Consider the following 21,042-nt stretch of genomic DNA (forward strand, 5'->3'; position numbering starts at 1 on the left):
GTGACGATGACACAGAGAGGGTTCCTGCGCTGGCCTTGGCCTTGCCTCCCTCTGTCTTCTAACCTCTCGGATGAAGGTGGCTTCCCTTGTTGAACAAAATGACGGTGCTGTGGTGTTTTCCCTAAAAACTTGGCCTGAATCCTACGTCCGAACTCTGCCTTGTTTCCTAATGACCCTGGGGAATGACTGAGGGTGGAGGGACAGGGCCACGGGCCACCTTCATGGTGTCCACCATTATTCACAAACCAGTGGTGGGTAATAACCCACTTCCTGGGTCCCAAACACCTTCTTTCTTACAGTCTACCCATGTGATTTTATTACTTGCAAACAGCAGAGGAGATTTCTGAAGGAAAAACAATCCGTGGTGATGTTAGAATAACACACAAACATCCAGGGGTTGCTGGTGCTTGCTCTACAGCAGGAAAACAGCCCCTGCCCTGGTCACCCTGAGGACATCTCCTCCCTTCCGTCCCTGGGTCTGACTTGACTGTGGGCACTGCACTGTGGGGTGGGGAGAGGGTCCCTGTGCCCTGGCCTGGTGGAGAACAAGGCCCCATCTGTCCCCACTCTCTGAGACCCGGGGCAGCCTGCGGCACTACCCCCACATATGAGATCTTTGTTGACTCTGAGTCTTTAAGGAAGGTCTCTGTTCACTGGCCTACAGAAAGGAGAAGAAAATTAGTTTGTGTCTACCGAGTGGGTCTTGGTCTTTCACGTTCACCCTCCTGTGGTAGCTAACTTGCCAGTGATTAGATAGAGCCCAGGTCGGGGAGGGCTTCCTAATCTGCCTAAACTCTATCCACCTCTTGCAGATTTTCTAATTTAGAGAACTAAAAACCTCTTCTGTGGTTTTGGGAATGAATTAATATGACGTAGTTTTTGTTTAGCATCTTATTTCAATCAACTGAGAGATGGTTTTCCTTTGAAAAGAAAGATCTTGCATTTTTTTCTCAAGTATTTTTTCTCCAGCACCTCAGAACCGTGCCAGGTGCAGAGCTGATGGTCAGTCGCCATGCAACTATTCACTGAATCAGTGGAGGCTCGGAGGCCTCCCCGACCTCACCCCCATTTTACCATGCCCTCCTAGCACCAGAGTGCGGGAAACCTCTGCTACGGCACACCGATCTCTTTGTATTTTTTCCACAAATGATTTGTTTTCACTTTGCTCAAATTCTTCTCCCTAGGCTGTCTCTTTTCCCATCTGGTAAATGTGCCTCCCTGAAAAGTCTCCCTCAGAACCCAACCTTCCCGCAAGCCTGCAGGGAACAGCCCGTCTACCCGCCGCCCCCTCCTGGCCTCCCTCCAGTGTCGCCAGACTCCGTGCCCACCTTGTGCTGTGTTTGGAACCCCTGGAGGCCTGGGTGTGTCCTGGGGTGTGGAGCAGACTCTGCCCCAGGGAGGACTGGAGACGTGGAAGCTGAGGGTGGGGCAGGAGGGTCAGCTCATCCGCTGGACACTCTGGGGTGAGAGACTGCAGGTGGCATGTTGGTGGCAGCCACCGCCCCTGGCCTGTGTGGACGGACTGCCACGCACCTGAGATGAAGCTCATTGCAAGGTGACTCCTGGACAGGCCTCCCCTCTGACACCAGTCATTAAGAGATTAGGTTTCTTGACATATCAGCATTTGCTGAAGCCCTGGCTGAATAAAGATCTGTAGCCTCAGGACGAGGGGATTTCTCAATAGATTTTCAACACTAAAGAGATGCTGAGTTTTAAAAAATAGGCATTCGTGGTATAATGCTCTTCTGTCTGCTGTGAAGGGCATTTGCTTTTCAAAAAGTCATGGTCAAGGTCAAGGGCATCTGGAGGTGTTTGCAAAGCGGGAGGGGAGGGGGAGAGAGCTTCTTGTTTCTGACCCTGGTTGGAGACCATCACATGGTATTATCTGAATATCCCAATTATCATCCCGTGTAAACCTTTTATCTGGAAGGGATTGCTCAAATGGTTCAAGACTTACCCACCCTTTTTTTAAAGTCAATGTTTATAGGCAAAGAGTTTGAAGCACCTTCGTGTCTACAGTGATTCTTTGGCCTGTTGTTGAACCATAGGGAATGCTAGATTTTAGGAATGATGGCCTGTGTTACCCACTCATAGCACAAGGACTGAAATCGGGGTGAAGAATCAAACTGGTAGCAGCATCTAGAAGCAAATGGGGTAAAAGTAACATTACCTGAAAGGGAGAGGTGTGACCACGGATGTCACTCTGAGGTCCTGGCCGCCACTGTGAGACACTTAACCTAAAACGGGATCAGAGAGAGCGCCTGGGCACCATGAGCAAGGATTTGGGCCAAAGTGTACAGCAGGCAGTTGAAGTTCCTAGCTGGCGGTTATCTCGCCTGGGAATCGCTCAGAGGGTCAAGCGGTATTTTCCATCAGCGTCTTGACATGTCTGGCCGGTTAAGCAGACGAGTCTGTGCAGGGTCAGCCTTTGCCGTGAAAAGGGTTGGGTCCTGTTGGGTATACTTGTAATTAACAACAGTCCACCCTCCCTCTTCGTTTTCCCAAAATAAATAAATACCCTAAGTAGAATAAAGTCACGATCACACAAAGAAAAGCATGGCTCTCTTGTGCGGGCCTGGTGAGGTTCCGTGCACATCAGTGCGTGGGTTTCTCAGGAGCTTGTCCCTCTGTGGGATCCCACACTCATTTGAAGTAAACTTGGCAAGAGAACATCAGCTCCTCAGACCTATAAAGGATATTTTGAGCCGGAATATAAAAAGCACATGTAATAATTAATGTAGCAGCAGCTGCAAGTGCCCGAGGACAGTAGTTGCTACATCTATATTGCATGTAAACAAAGTATTAGCCAAAATTACTTTCAGAGGGCCCTAATTACATCTGTTTTAATTTAATTTAGTCTGATTTAATGATACCTTTTATATGAATTTGCTTCATGGTTACTCTGCTGATTGCCATTTCCTTTCCCCGAGAAGAATGTGTGAGACAGAGATGGGATCATTGTAAACTTTTTTTGACCGTTGAGTCTGGGGACTCTGGGTGCAGCTAGAGCCGAGGTGTCCTGGTGTGCAGATCAGTCACAGGAATGTCACCCTATCCACAGGCAGTGTTTCTGTTCTGTTTGTCCCTGTCCCAGATGAGATTTGCCTGTCCTCGAGCTTCATGCAAATGCAGTCTCATGATAAGTACTCCTTTGTTTAAGGCTTATTTCCCTCCTCAGCTTAGATCCAATGAATAGTTTTCACAGTATGTTTAATGGAAGTTACGTGATAACCAGTTGGGGTAGGGGGAAAAATATGAGCAGTCCTGTTTCAAAGAGGAAAAAAGGTAAAATGAATAAATTATTAAAGTAGCTGTTCACAAATGCTTGTTTTTGATCTGTTTAATTGAGATCATAATTGCGTCACAATTGTAAGAAACACCATAGCCTTACCCGTTCCCTCTCGGGGGACATTTTGCAAAACTCTGCTACAGTGTCACAGCCAGGGTATTGACGCCGATTGAATCTATCGGTCTCAGTCCCATTTCTGGTTTTACCTGTTCTCGTGTGTGTGCATAGGGGTTCCGTATAATTTTACCACATAGGTGTGTCTGTGTTTTTACCACCACAGTGAAGGACAGGCGAGGTGCTGGGATGCTCCACCTCCCAAACACCCCTCCTGCTGCCCGCTCCTCCACTTTCTTCCTGTGTTGTCCCAGGAAACCACTAATTGGTTCTCCATTGCTAAAAATCTTTGTAGACATAATGGAATCATATAGTTTATAATCCTTTGGGCTTGGCTTTGAAAAATCTCCCTGATGCTCTGGGGATTCGGGGCCACCGTTGCTCACCTCAATAGCTGATCCCTTTATTGTGAAGCAGTGTTCCATGATCTGTATGCACCATGTGAGTTCAACCACTCACCTGTTGAAGAGTATCTGGGCTGTTTCCAGATCTTGGTTATTATGAATGAAACTACTGTGAACATTTGCGTACAGGTTTTTGTATGAACAAAAGTTTTCATTTCTCTGGGATAAATGCCTAAGAGTGAAATTGCTGGATCAAATGATAATTGTGTGTTTAGTTTCATAAGAAACTGCCAAACAGTTTCCCAGAGTGGCTGCATCATTTTACATTCCCACCAGCAATACATGCATGATTCCATTTCTCTGCATCCTCAGCAGCATTTGCTGTTGTGGCTGCTTTTGGTTTTAGGCATTCCGATAGGTGTAAAGTGGCATCTCATTATAGACTTAGCTTGCCTTGCCCTGAGAGCTCATGATGTGGAACATCTTTTCTTGGGCTTCCCTGCCACCATCAAGTCCTCTTTGGTGAAATCTTTCAAGTTTTCTTTCCCCCCATCTTCTAATGGAAAATAAATGCAAAATCTGTTTAAAAGACAGATCATAGGAAGCATAACCCAAACAGCTGTCAAGAATAGTAAAGAAAAGTATCTCAAGTAAGATCTCAGTTGGCTTGAGAGATCCTAGTGGATACATAAATGGAGTTATGTGTCTACAAGGGTGCAGAGAAGTTCACGAGGAGTGGGTGAAAAGGCGCCCGGTGAGCTCTTGAGGCCCCCTGGTTCTCTCTGATGGCGTGGGCTTCCTGCCCGGTCCCTGCCCCAGGCTTTGGTTCTTCTGCCCTTTCCTTCCATCCTTCCCTTTCTTCACAACTAGCCACGGTAGGGACAGACGGATCCCTCCACTGGATGAACTCTGGAGTGTGCCAATGGATTCCTTAAGCAGGTCTTGTGGCCTGGATTCTGTTATTCTGTACCACCGGGGTTTGTGCATCTGTCGCTGCCATTTTGTGGTGTTTGATGCTGTCACTCTAAGAGTGACAACGTGTCAGAGTTATCATGATGGAAGGATAAGAAAGAAAAGCAGCCTAGAGACAGAGCAGCTGGCATTTCTACTACACTTGGAAATGAACCTACCCCAGATGGACACATTGGGGTCACCTGAACCTTTCCCTGGATGGTGCATTTCTGACCAAGTAATGGACTAGGAGAGAGCCCATGACTTAATGGCAGGGGACTTGAGTTTGTGCCCTTGTCCTGCCCTCACTAACTGAATGGGCAGATCACGTGACCTCTCTGAACCTCCTCTGAGCTGTGTGTGAATGAGGTCCTAATTCCCATACTATCTCGCACAAGGAGTTACCGAAAGGATCAAATGGGATAATGGAATTATTGTTTGATTAGAGTGACTTTTTTGTGTGTTTGGTAGGCAAGAAACTGCTGGAAAGATGAATCAACGGGCAGTAAATGCACTTCAGTTGGGCCATGGTGTGGCTCCTGAGCAGCAAAGTCCCAAGAGTTAAAACTCACTTGCTTTGCGAGTCTTCTGATATTACCCAGTTAAATTCTAGTCTTAAAGATGGGTTAGGAGTCACCTTGCTGGTCAGAGCCTTACCTGGTGTCCTACTCTCCTCACTCTTGTCTTTACTCACTAGCTAGATTAGCTTCATGCTACAGTGTGGAAGCAGATGGAAGTACATCTGTGCACGACCTGCTATTCAGTGCGTGTGACCTTGGACCAGCCATCAGGTCCCTCTCTCCTCTGGTAACGCACATCCAAATGAAATTGTTCATTCACCACCCACAATACCTGGACTCCTGCTTTTACATCATAAGTTCACTACGTGCGACAGATGCCCCAAAGAGCTACCCCTGGGTCGACATTGAGACGTGCACACAAAGGGTTTCCGAGGGTCTGCTCTGCAGTGAAATCACTGTTCTCCAGCATGTTACAGGAGCAGCCAGTTCAGGTTTGGATGAAACCAAAAGCCAGTTTGCATGCACTTCTGAACCCAGAACTTACTTGGGGAACTGTATTTCCATGATTTAGGAAATGATTATAAGGCTGCTGTGAGCTGCAGATGAGGTTCGTGGACATGTCCATGCTTTGGAAATCATGGGCAGCTGTGGGGAGGGAACTGGAGGAGCTGCAGTTTTGGATGAGCCGGTGTCCATCAAGCTCCAAACCTGTCTTTGTCTGAGAATATTTCCAGTTACTGGACAGTGTGGGAACTTCAACTTTGTTTCTAGACTCCTCGTCTGTGGGCACCACCCTGCCCTTGGAAAGCCCAGCCAGGAATTGAATCACTGTCTCTTTTACATTTTAACAATTCGATTGTATATAGTGACATTTATAAAATTGTCCCTTAAATCTGGAAAAACCAATGCAGTGACTTCAGCTGTGCAGCAGGGAGAATCTTAACTTAATGGAAACCCAAGCAGTGATTAGATTAGGTGACAGGAAGGGGTCAGATGGATTATGGAAAAATGAGGAAGGAAGTGGATTGAGTCACTGTGCTTTTAGTTACAGTATATTTTTACAATTGATTCTGTGGGTGGTATGTTGTTTAATTCATTACAGCTTTTAAGGACCGATTTCAGATTAAAAGCATGAATGATTGAAGCTCTAACCAAACTCTAATCCCTGCTTTTGAGAGCAACGACTTTATTATGTCTTTTAATCTGAAATAGATTATGGTTTTTCTGTAACTGTGGACTTTTCAAATGTTTATTTCCTTTAAGATATCAAAGGCTTATTTCACTCTCTTTGCAAACTTCTGAAGTGTTTGCTTCCTGTCCTTTAATATACAATATTGGTAATTTAAAAAACGTGCATGCTTTAAATGAGAATTATGTTGGGATTTGGATGTGGACGCTCATCCTTCCTTTATTAAGACTAAAAATGGCATCTGATCATAATTACGATGGTACAACTTTTGTAAAATTTCATAACACATGTTTATCTTGCATCTGATGTATTCAACCATTGTCCTGAGAAAGAGGACTTTAAAGTAATTGGTCAAACAGGGGCTTTCTTGGTTTCCCTGCTTTTCCTGTGTGTCTGGTTTCAGGCCCCTCTGCGAGAGTCGACCTGCGAGTGATCTTGGCCAGCTCCTGTGCTTGGCCTGAGCAAGGGGATCCCCTTTTCCTGCGCTGTTCACTTGTTTCTGGAGCAGTTTGGTCTCAGGTCTTTCTTCCTTTCTTCCCCTAACATTCCTAGCTGTCCTTCAGTTTGCATAAGCCGTTTGCAGCTTTCATACTGACCTATTTGGTGGCAGCTCTGGGGTGGAGTTAGTATTATTCTCACTGTTGGTTTGGTCCATATTTAATTGAGCCGCTGTGTAGAAGCTTTTTCTGACTGCTTTATTTAAAATGGCAATGTTGTTCCTGAATACCTGTCGGGCTCCAGCCCCTTTGTCCTGCGGCGTCTTCCTCTGTACTCCTACCACCGTCTGGTCCTGGGCTGAGTGTGCTTACCGACGGTTTAGTGGTGGCTTCTCTGCTGGATGCGGGTACTGTGTTGCAAGGACTGAAACTTTATCCACTCAGACAGGCGCTGGGCCTGGCGTACCCTCCACTGTGTTTGGTGACTTAACGTAATCCCGTGGAGCAGACCCCACCAAGGAGCCGATTCCCTGACGGTTAGGTTTAACAGCCCCGCTTATTTCAGGTCCTGAGCTTGGTACCTTTGGGACTGTTCTCCTTTCTCTGGCCTCTGTAACACTGTCTTTTGTCACAGGAGAGGAAAATCTCCTAAAAGACAGTATTTGGGGAGGAAGAAAGGCAAATGCGTTCGGGTGTCAGGGTATCAAGTAAATCCTGGAACCATTTGCAGCGCACGATTGGGAATGTTTATTTTGTTTGCATGCGCATGTGACCTGGTCTGGCCTTAGTTGCTTATGAAGTTGCCTAAATGGTAATAAATGTTTATAATGTGGACCATTCGCTGAAAGCACTTAAAATATAAATATTTAAGCCATATGTTAGAAGCAGCTCTTTTGGATTGGGGAGAGAATTGCCTGATTTATTGATGAGCGTTGGACGTTTGGACTCCTGGGTTCTATTTCCATTCCTGCCTTTGACAGCTGTTCACCAAATCTGTGTCTCATACATGTTTCATAGGACAGCGTTAGTTGCTGAAATCATGCCTTCCTATCACTTGGACTTCAGTTTGTGCTGCAGTTGCTCTGACTGGTGTTGCGATTTTGTTAGCCTGTTCTTCAGATCTTCTGTCTTGTTTTTCTTCAAACCTGTTCAGGTCTCCACTGCAGTGTGTGTGGGGAGTCTGAGTCCATCTTCTCCTTGTTCTTCTACCTCACATTTGTATAAAATTCACCTGAGGAAACAAACATGGTACTTAAAATTTTAACGAGTGTCACCGTACAGAGGACAGCGAACGTGATTTATGAAAGAACAAAAATCAAGAGGAACTAGAGAGATTGTGGAGAGGAAAGGGAACGGCTCTCCAGAGTGGAGGAGACCTTGGTGACCGTGTCCTGTGAAGCAGGGGCGCGCAGAGGCTGGGCCTGGACTCGTCTGAGCACAGGTGGCCAGCTCTCGCCAGGGCCTGCCCAGAGAAAGCCCAGGCACCACACCGGTGTCAGGAGGCGCGCGGGAGGCCTTCTTCCTGCCTGTGGTGTGCTTGGTGAATTTTTAACTGGGCCGCCTTTACACTTACAGCTAAAGGAATAGATGATCAACAATGGCTAAGCCATGGAGGATTCCAGAGTCCTGGCTCAGCTCCACCTCTCCCTTGGCTCTTTCTCGGCACTCATCTCTCTGCTGGGCTTTCTCTGGGTGTGGTCCTGGGACCACTAGCATCCGATTGGTTGTGGGCACTTGATCAAACTGTTCCTGCTGGCCTGCACCATGGACCTGCTGAATCAGAGGCCACAGGGGTGATCCCAGAGCCTCTTTCCTAGCGGGTGTTTCTCAGGTGATGCTTAGGCAGGTTCAAGTCGGAGGAACATGGAGATGTTCTCTTAAGGTAGCAGCTGACTTTGTCTTCCTCTGGACTTTCCCAAGATGTGAATGGAGGCGATAAGACCAAAATAAAGAGCAAAGGCCTCTTTTCTCCCCTGAGTCCAGCTTATAAAGCCTGTAGGCGGACAGAGAATCCATGCCCTCATTTCTTCAAGGTGCCTGCTCTCTAGTGGGACACCCTGGAGCCACTAGATTTTAACCTATTGTTTCACCTAAGCAAGGGACACTATATGCACACCAGTGAGAAATTCTCTGAACTGCTGGTGTATGTTACCAGGGAGGGTGTTTCTATGGGACCAGGCCGATGTTTTTCAGATTCAGAGTGACTTGGGACTGAAACTTCAGTGTTGGGTGATATCAGGGCTTCTAAAGGTGATTGATGGACGTGGAATCTTCCTCAATATCTGCAGAGTCTCTGGAGAGAATCGAGTGGAGATACCATCATGGCTTCCACTGGACCATGTGTGTTGAAACCTTCCCTGAATGAAGAATCTCTGCGAGGGTCTCAGTTCCCAGTGTGTGCAGAGCCCCAGCTCTTTGGGGTGCAGGTGAGGGACATGCTTTTCCTTTTTTTGTTTCTTCCCAGTGCTGGGGATCAGACCCAGGGCCTGCTGCACGGGAGGCAGGCGTTCCACTGAGCTGCACCTCCCGCCCTGAGGACAGGAGGAATTCTCCAGGGTCCAGCTCATCGTGGAAAAACTGAGTTTTGCTGCCTTCTGTTGTGCACCTGTGGTGAGAAGAGAAAAGGCTGTTTCATTGGTTTAGGTCAAAAAAGAAGGACGGTGTGTGGCTTCCATTGCATCACGCTGGAGTCTGTGCGTGAGCTCGGCTGTCGGGCTGCCTGCGGGAAGCGTCGGGCTGGCCGAGCTGCGGAGCCCACCTGTGCTCTTGCCGGTAACCACCGCGGTTCACAGGAGAGCCATGAGCCAGAGTGTAGTTTGGAGAATTAACGCAGTACCATGACCAGGTCGTGAAAAGCTGTTGATGTGACTTACTAAACTGTCACACCTGATGAAGTAATTTAAAAAATATAGGAAAGGATTTGAAGAAGCCCAGTGACTGGTAGGCGGACTTTCTAACTCTGGTGTGATGAGCCTTATGCACCCATTGACCAACACTGTGGAGGGAGACCCAGCTAGACAGAGCTGTTGGAAGATTCCTGTGAATCCAAACTGGGCACAGTGGCTGCCCTCCTTGCTCATCTCAGAACTTCCTGCTGGTGTGTGGACTCAGGAAGTCACGATTCAGCAGTGATTCATGGATTTTCTTGAGATGCAATCCTGACTTAAGGTCTTGCAGCTTCTTCTAGGATATAAACCTTTGTATTCCAGCTCAAAATTCAGATTCTCTACCTATTTTGCAGGCTTGTGGCATGAATTAAATTGAACCATATTTATAAGGGTCCCTCTACTTCCTTGTGCACGTTCTTGGCAAAACAAGGTCTCCTCCCCTGATATATAAAAAAAAAAAGTCCAGTTTGGAGGAGAAGAGATTATTCCAGAGAAGCTGCCCAGGGTCTTCAAATGTCTTCTCCTTCCACCAGTTTTCCTCTGAATGAGGGAGTCCCTCAGAGTCCCTTTACCTGTTAGTAGCCATGCCATTGTGTGGGGAGGCAGGTTCTGCTGGCTGTCTCTTCCCCGTTCCTTCCCTGTGGAAGGAACCATGCAGCTGAGCATCCCATGAATACCTTTGCCCTGGGCTCTGTGATCAGCAAGTGGCAGAACTTCTGCTCGAGGTAGTGTGACTGAAACAGTCAGCAGTGAGAGGAGCCTTTGCTCCTTATAAATGAAGAATCACAGCCACCAAGACCTCAGACACTTTATTTTTTTGCCGTGCTGGGCGTGGAAGCCAGGCCTCATGCGAGCTTGGCAGGTTCTGAGCCGCAGCCCCGCCCAGCCTGGGCATGGTAACAGAGCCGTCCACGTGCCCCGTCTCCCAACTCTACCACGTGTTGCTTCGCTGTTTTCAGGCCAGGGGCAGCGCCAGGTGATGGGGGCTTCTGGGAACACCAGCCTGGTGACCTCCCAGGTCTGGGTGTTAGAGAGCAAGCCTCTGCTGGGACAGGAGGAAGGACAAGCGGACAGCTACAGGCCGAGAGTGGCCAGGCCAGCGTGGGGCTGGCCGGTGCTCCCGGGCAGAGTGATCCATCCTGCGATGACCTCCGTCAGTGTCCGTCGCACGGTCCCACAGTTGTCGAGATGCGCAGGTTGACTACATCAGCTGAAGCAGCCCCTTAGCCGAACACGTCCCAGCCCTTGGGGTGACCCAGTCTCCTTACCTTCGGAGTGGCGGGATTCCTTTTCTGTTCTTGGGGCGGTTTTCTTGTCCTTTGAACCTTACTGATGTGGGCACCCGACTCGGACCAGAGGAGAGACGTCTGCGTTTGTGTGAACTGACGGCAGGTTGCTCCTGGACGGCCCCCCGTCTCGGGGGAAGATGGCACCTTCCCGAAGGTGTGCACCGTAGGGTCCCCTCAGTGTGTTCTCAGTATCGGCAGCAGCGGCCCAGTTTAGGGTCAGAGTAAACTCCACGGACTAGACAAGGATCGGCGATGTCAGGAAATGGGGCGGAACGTGCAGCTGGACTCGAAGACCATCCTCGATCAAAAATAAACTGGCATCTGTCTCAAAGCGCGTGCGAGCTACCTGGGGGTGGCTCTGTGCGTGGTGTCCTCACTTGGAGAGTAACGGGGACCCGCCAGGCTCTCAGTTCACGGCAGACCTTCCTGTTTGTGTGAGTTTGAAGATGACGTGAATCTGTGACCTGTTGCTGGGGGTCTGATGCTCGCACTGTGGCTGTCTGGTCACCTGTTATTGGGTCCTGGGTGTGGTTTGGATGTGGTTTGAGTTGTGCCCCCGTGTTGGGGGCTTGGTCCCCAGAGGGTGGTGTGATCTTCTTGTGGGGTTCAGTGCAAGGTGGTCATGCGGTCGGGTGCTGCCCTAGGAGGGATTAGTGCTGGTGTCCAGGATCAGTTGCGAGAGCCAGTTATAAAGATCAAGTCAGGCCCCAATCTGTTCTCTGACTTCCTGTCTCATCATGTGATCTTCTCCAAATGTGCACCTGCCTTTGTGAGGCCATTGTCCTGAGGTTCTTACTAGTGACTGAATGAATGTAACTGCCTGATTTCTCAACTTTCAGTGTTCAACTCTTGTGAGCTAAATAAACCTCTTTTCTTTATACATTATCTCCAACCTCAGGCATTTTGTCATAGCAACAGAAAACAAAGGAAGACAGTCACTTTGGGCAAAACACTTAATATTCTTGAGTCTCAACTTTCTCATCCTCCTTGATGGACTGTCACATGATCCAATAAGATAAATATATGTGGAAATGACTTTGCAACTTTAAAGGTCTTTATAGATAGAATTCTGTAATTAGACATGTAGAGAAAAATGTAGCCTAGGTTAAGCAAAATCATATACATGCTGTGTTTTCAGAGAACAATCACTTATCTGCCAAATAAAATATTTGCTAGGGAAAGCTCTCACCTCCAGTGCCCATCCCTGTGCTTCAGTCTACGTTTTCCCTTCAGATCACTGCATCTGCTATTTGGGGACCTTAGGTGACACAGGTTTGTGGAGCACACTGACAAACTGTTTAAAAGCATTGCTGGCCCAGATACTGTGGCCAGTTGGTGTAAGCAAACCCAACTTTCTTTTCTTTGTCTCTCTCTTTTCCTCTTCCTCTTCTTTTTTGAGCATATGTACTAAACTAGAGTATTAGTACAAATTGTGGATCCAGGAATTTACATCCATTTTACCCAAAAAGCAGACACTTGTATTTTGTTTTCCTTGATTGATAGGCCACTTGGTAGACACTTGTCTTTTTTTCTGCCTCTGAGGCTTCAGAGCTTGAATGCATCTGTGTTCATTTGACCTCGCATCCACTCTGTGTGTTGAAGTTGGGTTTCCTTGTAGCTGTGTTGGAGTTTTTCTGTCAGTTTGATCACCTTCTTGCTGGGTGTTGGCTCACAAAGGTGATCCGAAGCCGTTGCTGTGGTCGGGGTGGTTTGATGGTTTCCCTGCATCCGTGTCCCCTCGCTTCTCAGGTACAAATGGCCCCACACCCCACGTGGCAGGCGTGTGCAGGCATCCGTGAGCAAGCCGGCGCTGAGAATGCTCTGCCGTTGCTTGAGATGGGTTTTGTTTTGTTCTGTGCAGCATCAAATTTACACTTGTCCTTTTCTCTTAGAGACACGTGTGGGAAGAAAGGACAAGATCGTAACACTGAGGCCGAGTGTGTTTCTCAATCTCCACGTCCTTAACTGGCTCCTTTGATGCACTTGGGTTTGCTATAAAACGTGGTGGGAGGAGGGAAGGCCACAGTGATAATCACAGGGGAAGAAAGAGCAGGGTAGGACTCCGTGACATTTGAGGGTAAATTTCGGAGCTGCGGAAGAGTTATTGCTGTCCGGTCTGGATGCATGTCAGAGCCATTAACTCCAGCCTAACAGAGCCTTCAAGAGAATGTACTCGTTTAAAAAACTCCTCATTAATTTAATTTATGGAAGGGGCGGGAGTTGAGCAAAGAGCTAGAAGCATGGGGTGCCTGGAGTTCAGGTTTAAAAAATGCACCAAGCTGGGAATGCTGGACTGTGTGAAAGAGTTTCAGAACTGCCCCCTCTGCCTCTGGTGGCCTCAGTCCTGTCCTGCCATGGACTCGCCTCCTCCACCGTGGCTTTTGGAGCCCAGCCTCTGACAGGGCTCCCAGCTGGGGACCCTCCAGAGCTCACTAAGCCCTGGCTTGTCTGGTTCTCCCACAGTTCTGGGGATGAACGGGCTGTGGGTCCAGCCTTCTGCTGACGACTTCTCCCACAGCCAGGGAGACACGTGCTACAGCGTGGAGCCTTACCTGCGAGTCTCTGGCTGCCATCTGTCTCCCAGGAAGTGGCCGGATCCCCGCTCTCCCACCGCTCTGACCACCCTGGGGTGGAGGGAGCAGTTGCCATTTCCAGAAGAGCAGGAAAGAAGTGGTGTCGGGGTGCACGCACCCCGAGAACACACCAGGCTGGCCGTTCCTCTTCCTCTGAACCCCCTCCCCACAGAGAGGTAGGGCAAGAGGAATGGAGATGGAGTTCATTAAATAAACCCCTCAAACACAGTGTGCAGCCTAGCTGCCGTCTCACAGGCCAACTTCCTAAGGAGGGCCAAGCCCCGGACGGCGATGGCGGCCTTGCCACGTGCCAGCAGGACCCCCAGAGCAAAGAGGAAGGAGCCCGGCAAAATCATGAAGTCCTTTTGGTGGAGAAGGAGGTTTTGAGTAATGGTACGGTGTTCGCGTGGAAGGAAGAGTCTGTCACACACACGGCACAGGAAAACATCTTGTTCCTGGAGATTAAAGCAGTTCACGCTTAAAAACACCCTTGTTGAGTTCACTCAACACCGTTTGTGGTGCTCCCGCTCTGCACTGGGCGTGTGGGAAAGCTGGTGGACAATCGGTGTTCAGTAGAGTTGGTGCTGGATCAGACGCGGGGGTCTCGCGGGGACTCCAAGCCGCCTCACGCAGGATTGGACAGATGGAGGTCCACTCCTGAGCAAGGAGGAGACCCAGCTTCAAGGAGCAGTAGGGGGCTGGTGTGTGGGTGGGGGGTGGGGAAGCGATTCGATGGAGCCCTTTGTGACATCTAAGGGGGGTGGTAGGGGAGGGAGGAGTCACATCTTGGGGCTCAAGGCAGAGGCTGGGGTGGGAGAAACGTGTTTGAAGAGCCGTAGTGCGTGAGATGGGGTAACGGCAGAACAAAGAGGACCCGAGCCGGACGCCCTCAGCCTCAGCCTTTCTCGGGTTTGCAGAGGATACGCAGAGTGAGAAATGAGAGAGGAGCAAGCCAGCAGAGCCAGGAGCCTCGGGGAGACGCCAGCTGCAGCCACATGCCAAGGATTTAGAGATGGAGGCCACTGTCACTTTAATTAGTTCTTGTGGAATGTTTGGGGCCGACTCTAGACAGTTGGGGAGATGGGGTTGTACACTCGGGGATGTTTTAGAAATAAATGTGTGTTTGGGGGTAACATGGGCCTTCGGTGAGCAGAGCCCATGAGACTGGTGGCCAGCGATGCTCAGGTTGTACCCCACACAGGGCAGGGGTCCTGTGCTGCACATGCTTTTCCAATGTCCCCACAGACGTTTACACAAGGTTAGAAACAAAACCCGTTTACAGGTATTTGAATGGAACCTAACTTCATTTTACATATAGGCACAAAATATGTGGTATCGGGTTTTGTAGACATGAGATTTCCAAGGAATAAAATTGTTTGGATATGCCGTGTTCCCTGAGATTCTCTGTTTGGGTGCAAGCAAATGACTACACCGTGGTTATGAACCAGCGAGGTTTCTGTTGTAATGTTCTAGATGAAGAATTTGGTGGAATGCAGCAGTGATAGACAAGGGAGTCAGGAAGCATGAAAAAGTAAAATGGTACCTCGTAGCAATTGCTCTGGGAACGAGGAGGAGCCGGAATGAACAGTGATCCAAGATGGTTTCTGGCGGGGTGGGTGGAGGTTCCTCCGATCAAGTTAAGGCTTTCAGGAGGGCGGCTGGCTAGGCTCTGGGGTGGCTTGGGCCTGCTGATGTGAGTTGCCTGTGATACCTGTGAGTGGAGGTTTGGGTATATCATGTGCCTTGGCTTATGACAGGGCCATGTCTCAGTAGGCCCATTGTCAATTAAAACTAGCAGAAGCTGAAGGACATTTGATATACTTAGCCTGCTGGAGGGGATGGCTAGGAACCCGGTAGAGTCTCACTGCGGCTACCCAGCGTTGCTGGAGAGGACTGTGCTGTGTATCACCTGCCCAGGGAAGAGAGCACTTCCAAGTGGGAAGTGCCTTTGCTACGGGATTCGCAGTGCTTCGGCAGTGTTGTGAAGTCCAGGACATCATGTCAGCCATTGTTGAGTCAGGAACTCTGAACACAGTTGGCTTGACTTGGGAGAGCTGCCTCTGAGTGGGGAGAGTTTTGGAGGCTTACAAAGGAGGCAGTGGGAGCTGTTCGGGGGTAGAGATTGCTCTCCAGGGGAATGTGTAGAACTTTGATGGATGGGCATGTGCATATACAGATGTGTGTATGTGTAAGTATGCACACACTTCTACATACACGTCAGTTTGCATATGGGCTTTTCTCCCTGTTTCTAAGCACATTTTACTCCTAGAATGTTAAGGACTCTTTTTTTTTTTTTTTTTTTAACATTGAAAGGCAGAAGGGAAACTCAGAAAGGGAACCTATCTCTGCTGAATCAGCATCACTGAGGTGCATCCTGGGAAGCCCATAAACCTTCCGACATATAATGTGCCTCTTGTTTTGCTGCCTGTTCCAGCCTTGGGACGAAGAATGTGCCTGGAGGAGCCTAATGGCATGGTTTATGGCACGGTGAAGAAAGTTATACTGGAAACAGCTGCCCGTCCACAAAATCACGGCTGTTTACAGAGGCTGCGTCTACGAGATCGGTTGACCGTGGAGTCTTCCAACCTCTGGGTTTTCACTCGACATCACTTTCTTTTCCCTCAAGAACGCACATGCCCTCGTCTTGCAGATCTGTGTAGAATCTGTGTAGGAGATCTGAAGTAAGGAGATTCTGCTGCCGGTGTTGATGGCCGTTTCCATGCTCCTACGTGTCTGAGATCCAGTCTTCTTCCTTGTGTTTTCTTTCTCTCCACCAACATGACAAACATTTTGGCGTTTTTTTCTTACGTGAACCCGTATTTCTCTTTTCTCTGATAATTCAGCGGCAGATTGGGCCTGTGCCTCTCGAGGTGTGTTTCTTGGTCCTGACTAAGTGGCTTTAGTTCAACTATTTGCTATTGGTTAGTTTTTCTCTCCTGGCTCAGCCACCACTGAGCCCCGGGCCTGGGGACGGGGTGCACAGGGGAGGCCCGAGCACACTCGGAGCATTTTGTAGCGACAGCTGTGACCGACATGTCCAGGTCTCCATCATCGTAATTCCCAGCCTTCGAGGGTTTATTACGAGACTGTTAAGTTTCACCACACACTGAAGCTCGGTATGCAAGAGCTGAGCCCGAAGCGAACTTTTTCATCTAGAAAAAATGTAGTCTCTCTATAAAGCCACTAATAAAAAAGCACAGCCAGCGATTATTGTTGTTACCGTACCCAGACCGCTTGGTTTACTCAATACTGCAGGGACATTAGGCTGTAACACAAACCAGTCGCTCCGGGAGTTTGGGGAGAAGGGTAGGAATGTGGGAGGCATTCTGTTTTGAAAGGTGTCTGTTTAAACATTCTCTTCTCAATTTTAGGATGATTTTCAAGTCTCGTTTGCCTAAATGTCCTGCAGGTAAACAAAAGTTGCTTGAGGGCCACGGTCTTGAATTCAGTAGAAATGCGGCAGATGCTTAGGGCTTCCATCCTGTCCCTTATGTCTATCCCCTCCCCCTCAGCGACTGTCCCTTTTGTCCGTCCCCTCCCCCTCACGAGAGAAAGGATGTGCACAGGAGTCTGCAGCAGTGCGGGGTCTGCCCTGGAATGCAGACGGTCTTCATTTAATGATGCACTTTCACCCCTGGGTGAGGCTGATCCTGGAGGACACGTAGGGAGAGCAGGTACCTAGAGGTGGGGACTTCTTTTGCAGCAGTGATGATTTTATGGCTACCTCCCCTTTCTCTGGCTCTGGCCTCCCTTGTGACTAGTAGGAGCATATGTGAGATGCTAATTTGAATTATGCACACAATCTATGGCCCTGAAACAGAAACAGCATGATTCACATATGGATGAACCCATGGCTCTGGCTTCGTTAGTGCTTCATGCTTAGAGCACCTGAATTGCTCAGCTGGCTTGTTAACGGGATGAGAGTGCAAATGACCTTGGGAGGTTTAGGCTGCCAGCCTGGTCCTCCCTCTGCCTGGCTGTCCATAGATATTCCTTTCATTTTTCTTCTCTTTTCCTTGAGTTTGTTCTTACTTCCCCTCTCTATCCATCTTCTCTGGATAATTTTTTTTCCCCTCCTCCTTCCTTACTCCAAATGATGCAGACAGAAGAACTCTAAGTACTAGGTACTAAGTACTATCTTTCTAAGTACTAGGTGACCAGCTCAGCTTTCACCTGTATGTGTTACTAGATCCGAGTTGTATGGAATCTGGTTTATGGATATTGAAGTGATATGCAGGCTGAGCATTGCTAACTGGAGAATCTAAAATCTAATACATTTCAAAGCCCCAAACCTAAAACATTTAAATAGACACCCTTCAAAATTAAACCCCACTCACATTTATACTTTTCCCTAAACTCCTGGAGCCGAGTGGTTTGTGTTACACCAACATGATAACACAAGCAGAAAATTCCACAATGTGAAGCTTTGTTTCACAAGCAAAATTATTAAAAATATTGGGCGAAATGATCTTCGGGCTATATATGTAAATTATGTATGAAACATAAGTGAATTTAGTGTTTAGATTTGGATCCCATCCCCAAGATAGCTCATTATGTATGTGCAAATATCCCCGAACCTGAAAAAGTCTGAAATATTTCTGGTTCTAAACATTTTGGATAAGGGATTCTTGACCTGAACGCCATTTATAGAAACACATACGTAAATTACACACAGAATACGTGTGTATGCATATTTGTAATTTGCAGCTAACTCTGCAGCTAAATGACACACTGAGCTATGTCGTTCAGATTACAAGGTTGCCAACAACTAATGAATTAGGAAAAGGCATTCCTTCTGCCTCCAGGGCAGGGGCTGGGCAAGCAGGCAAGGGCTGTGCCTGTGCGTCTCCACACCCCGCCTGGGTGTGGGGCACATCTTGCCCAGCCCTGTGAGATGGCCCTGAGCTGCCATTGATTGGTAGTAATCCTGCGTTCAACGTGTGGGGTTTTCTCTGTTACACAAAATGTGACTCAATTTTCCAGAAAAGTTACCTCAAGGGATAACAAAGCATTGTTAAGATAAGTCTGAGTTTTTGTTTTTTTTTTTTTAAGACTATTAGAAGCAGCAAATGATCTGAGATATTGTGTCTGGCTATTCATATTATAGAGATGTGCAGACAAAAATCGGCTGGGCCTCTTGAGTGTGACCTGTGGTTATTTCCCCCCTCAGAATATACAAGTTACACCTCCAGCATCCCACCTTGTTTGTGCTGGACAGTGTCTGAATGCTGTGGCCAGGCCCCTTCCGTACCTGCACTGTGATGCCTGTCAGTTGGGATCATATGCCTGAATAAATAAATATTTTAGTAATTGCTTGATGTTTTATGAAATTCATATTCTAGTCTTCTTTCCAACCTAGTCTTTAACTATGATTGGACAGAAGGTGAGAACCCGGGAGCCTCGTAAGCCATGAAAAAGGATTACTTAGGACATTGCATTTATGGGTTCCTGAGTGTGTGTCAGAGGAACGGATCCCAGCACCATGTACACATGCATGTGCACATGTGCACACACAGAAACACAAACACACACACACACACACACACACACACACACACAAATTGGCCTCTCAGGCCACCTTCACTGTGCCTAGTGCTTCTCCATGCTTTTTTTTTTCAGCCACTCTATTGAGCGATGATTGACACAGAAGCCTCCAGGTATTGAGTGTAACATACAGCGCACAGCTTGATAAATGTGGTGGCAACTGTGCACCTGTGAAACCATCCTCACGGTCCAGGTTGCAGACAGATCCATCATTCCGAAAGCACCTCCAACACCTTCGTTTTTAATCACAAGTATCTTCTCTTGTGGTGAGAGCATTGAACATAAGATCCACCCTCTTAGTAAAAAGTTGAGTGTATGATGCAGTCCTGTTAACTAGAGGCCCTCCCTTTCTAGAATCCATCCCTCATGTGTTGCCAAGGAAAGCGGTGCCCTCTGGCTGACTCCTGTTTCTCCTCCCCAGCTACTTTTATGGTACCCACTGTTCCACATTCTGGTTCTGTGAGTTTGACTCTTTTAGGTTCCTCATCAAAGTGGCATCGTGTAGTGTTTCCCTGTGTCTGGCTTATTTTACTTAGCAGAATGTTCTCCATTTCCCTCCATGTGCTGCAAACGGCAGGATTTCCCTCTTCTTCAAGGCTGAATAACATTCCGTTCGTGCTCATTTATTTTCTATTTTTTCTGCTGTGTGAAAAACATGACTCATTATGCTGATATAACCATATCCTCCTTTAATCTTAGCTAAATTGATGTTATAAACAATCCTCTGTTGACACAGACTGTAAATATAAGGGAGAGAGTCGTGAATACGAATGTGAGTCTGCTACTCGCATTTCGAGATCTTGGTTTTACGTGGAAAACCAAGTCTTCCTGGGCGGGCTGCAAACCATTTAGATGAAATGTGCAAGAGCAGAGCTAGGTCATTATTACAGAATGGACGACTTGACAGTGTCGGCGTGTGTTTTTTAGAATAAGAAGCTAACTCTGGAGTTCCATGTCTTTTCCTTTGAAAACTTGTTCAGCTCTGTGACTCACTTCCTGTTTTGGGGGACAGGATGTTGAATGAACTGTGAGGCACATACAGGTCTAGTAACTGCAAATGGATGGAGTCTCCATTGCTTATCCAAGGGACCGGAACAGTTGCCTCCTGTCAAACTAGAGGAAGTTGCTTAGGAGGAGGCAGCATGTGACCTTAGCCTTACTTGTGATATTGCCTTTAGTTGATCTTCTCTATGTGTAGCCCCGACCAAAGACTAATCGTGTTATCCATGAAAAGAGGAGTGATCCGTTTCTGTGTACAGATATATGTATTTCCCCTGCTTCCTCCCCACCTATATTGCCAAGGCCTCTGAGTCTTTTTAGTGTGATTTTAAAAAAATTTTATTTTCCCAAATTTCAACCTTTCTTCCTATGCGTAGTAAAATAATACCCAAGTTTGAGTTGATCATTGATTTGTACCAAACCAATTTTTTTTTTTTTTCTGATTTTTTTTTCTATAGGAGAAGCAGGAAAAGACAGTTGATGTATTGTTCTCATATTTGGGGAATACCCCTTCCACAAGCATATTTTCTTAAAATTTTCCTCACAAATTTCCTCCGTGAATTTCAGACATGATGCTTCTTCATTCCTCAGGAGGGATTGCATGACTAGAAAACATGAGATTGGGTTGATTTGGATGAAAAGACAAAGGGGAATGAGATACTGTGAATGATACTTATGTGCCAACTGGTAGACAGAGGAAAAGGAATTCATCGTGAAGACACCAAGGAAGTAGATATTGGGATATTTAAACACCACGGGCACTTTCTGTAATTTTCATAAAAAATATGATTTTAGCCTGAGTTCACCTTGTCTACTGGACCCGATCTAGTAGACAGGGTTTCTAGTAGTTTGCGGCTTTTTGGTAAGTGCTAAGCATTTTGTCTCCAAAATCGAAATTAGGGTC

The 21,042-nt window shown here is 47.6% G+C and overlaps 1 long non-coding RNA gene across 1 annotated transcript in view; it reads left to right on the forward strand.

Annotated features, from left to right (window-relative positions):
• LOC124988662 (uncharacterized) overlaps window positions 1-21,042 on the forward strand; it is a 291,874-nt gene that overhangs the window by 103,958 nt on the left and 166,874 nt on the right. The gene's annotated exons all lie outside the window — the stretch shown is intronic.

This window comes from Sciurus carolinensis, chromosome 7 (genome assembly GCF_902686445.1).
Source record: "Sciurus carolinensis chromosome 7, mSciCar1.2, whole genome shotgun sequence".
Lineage (NCBI taxonomy): Eukaryota > Metazoa > Chordata > Mammalia > Rodentia > Sciuridae > Sciurus > Sciurus carolinensis.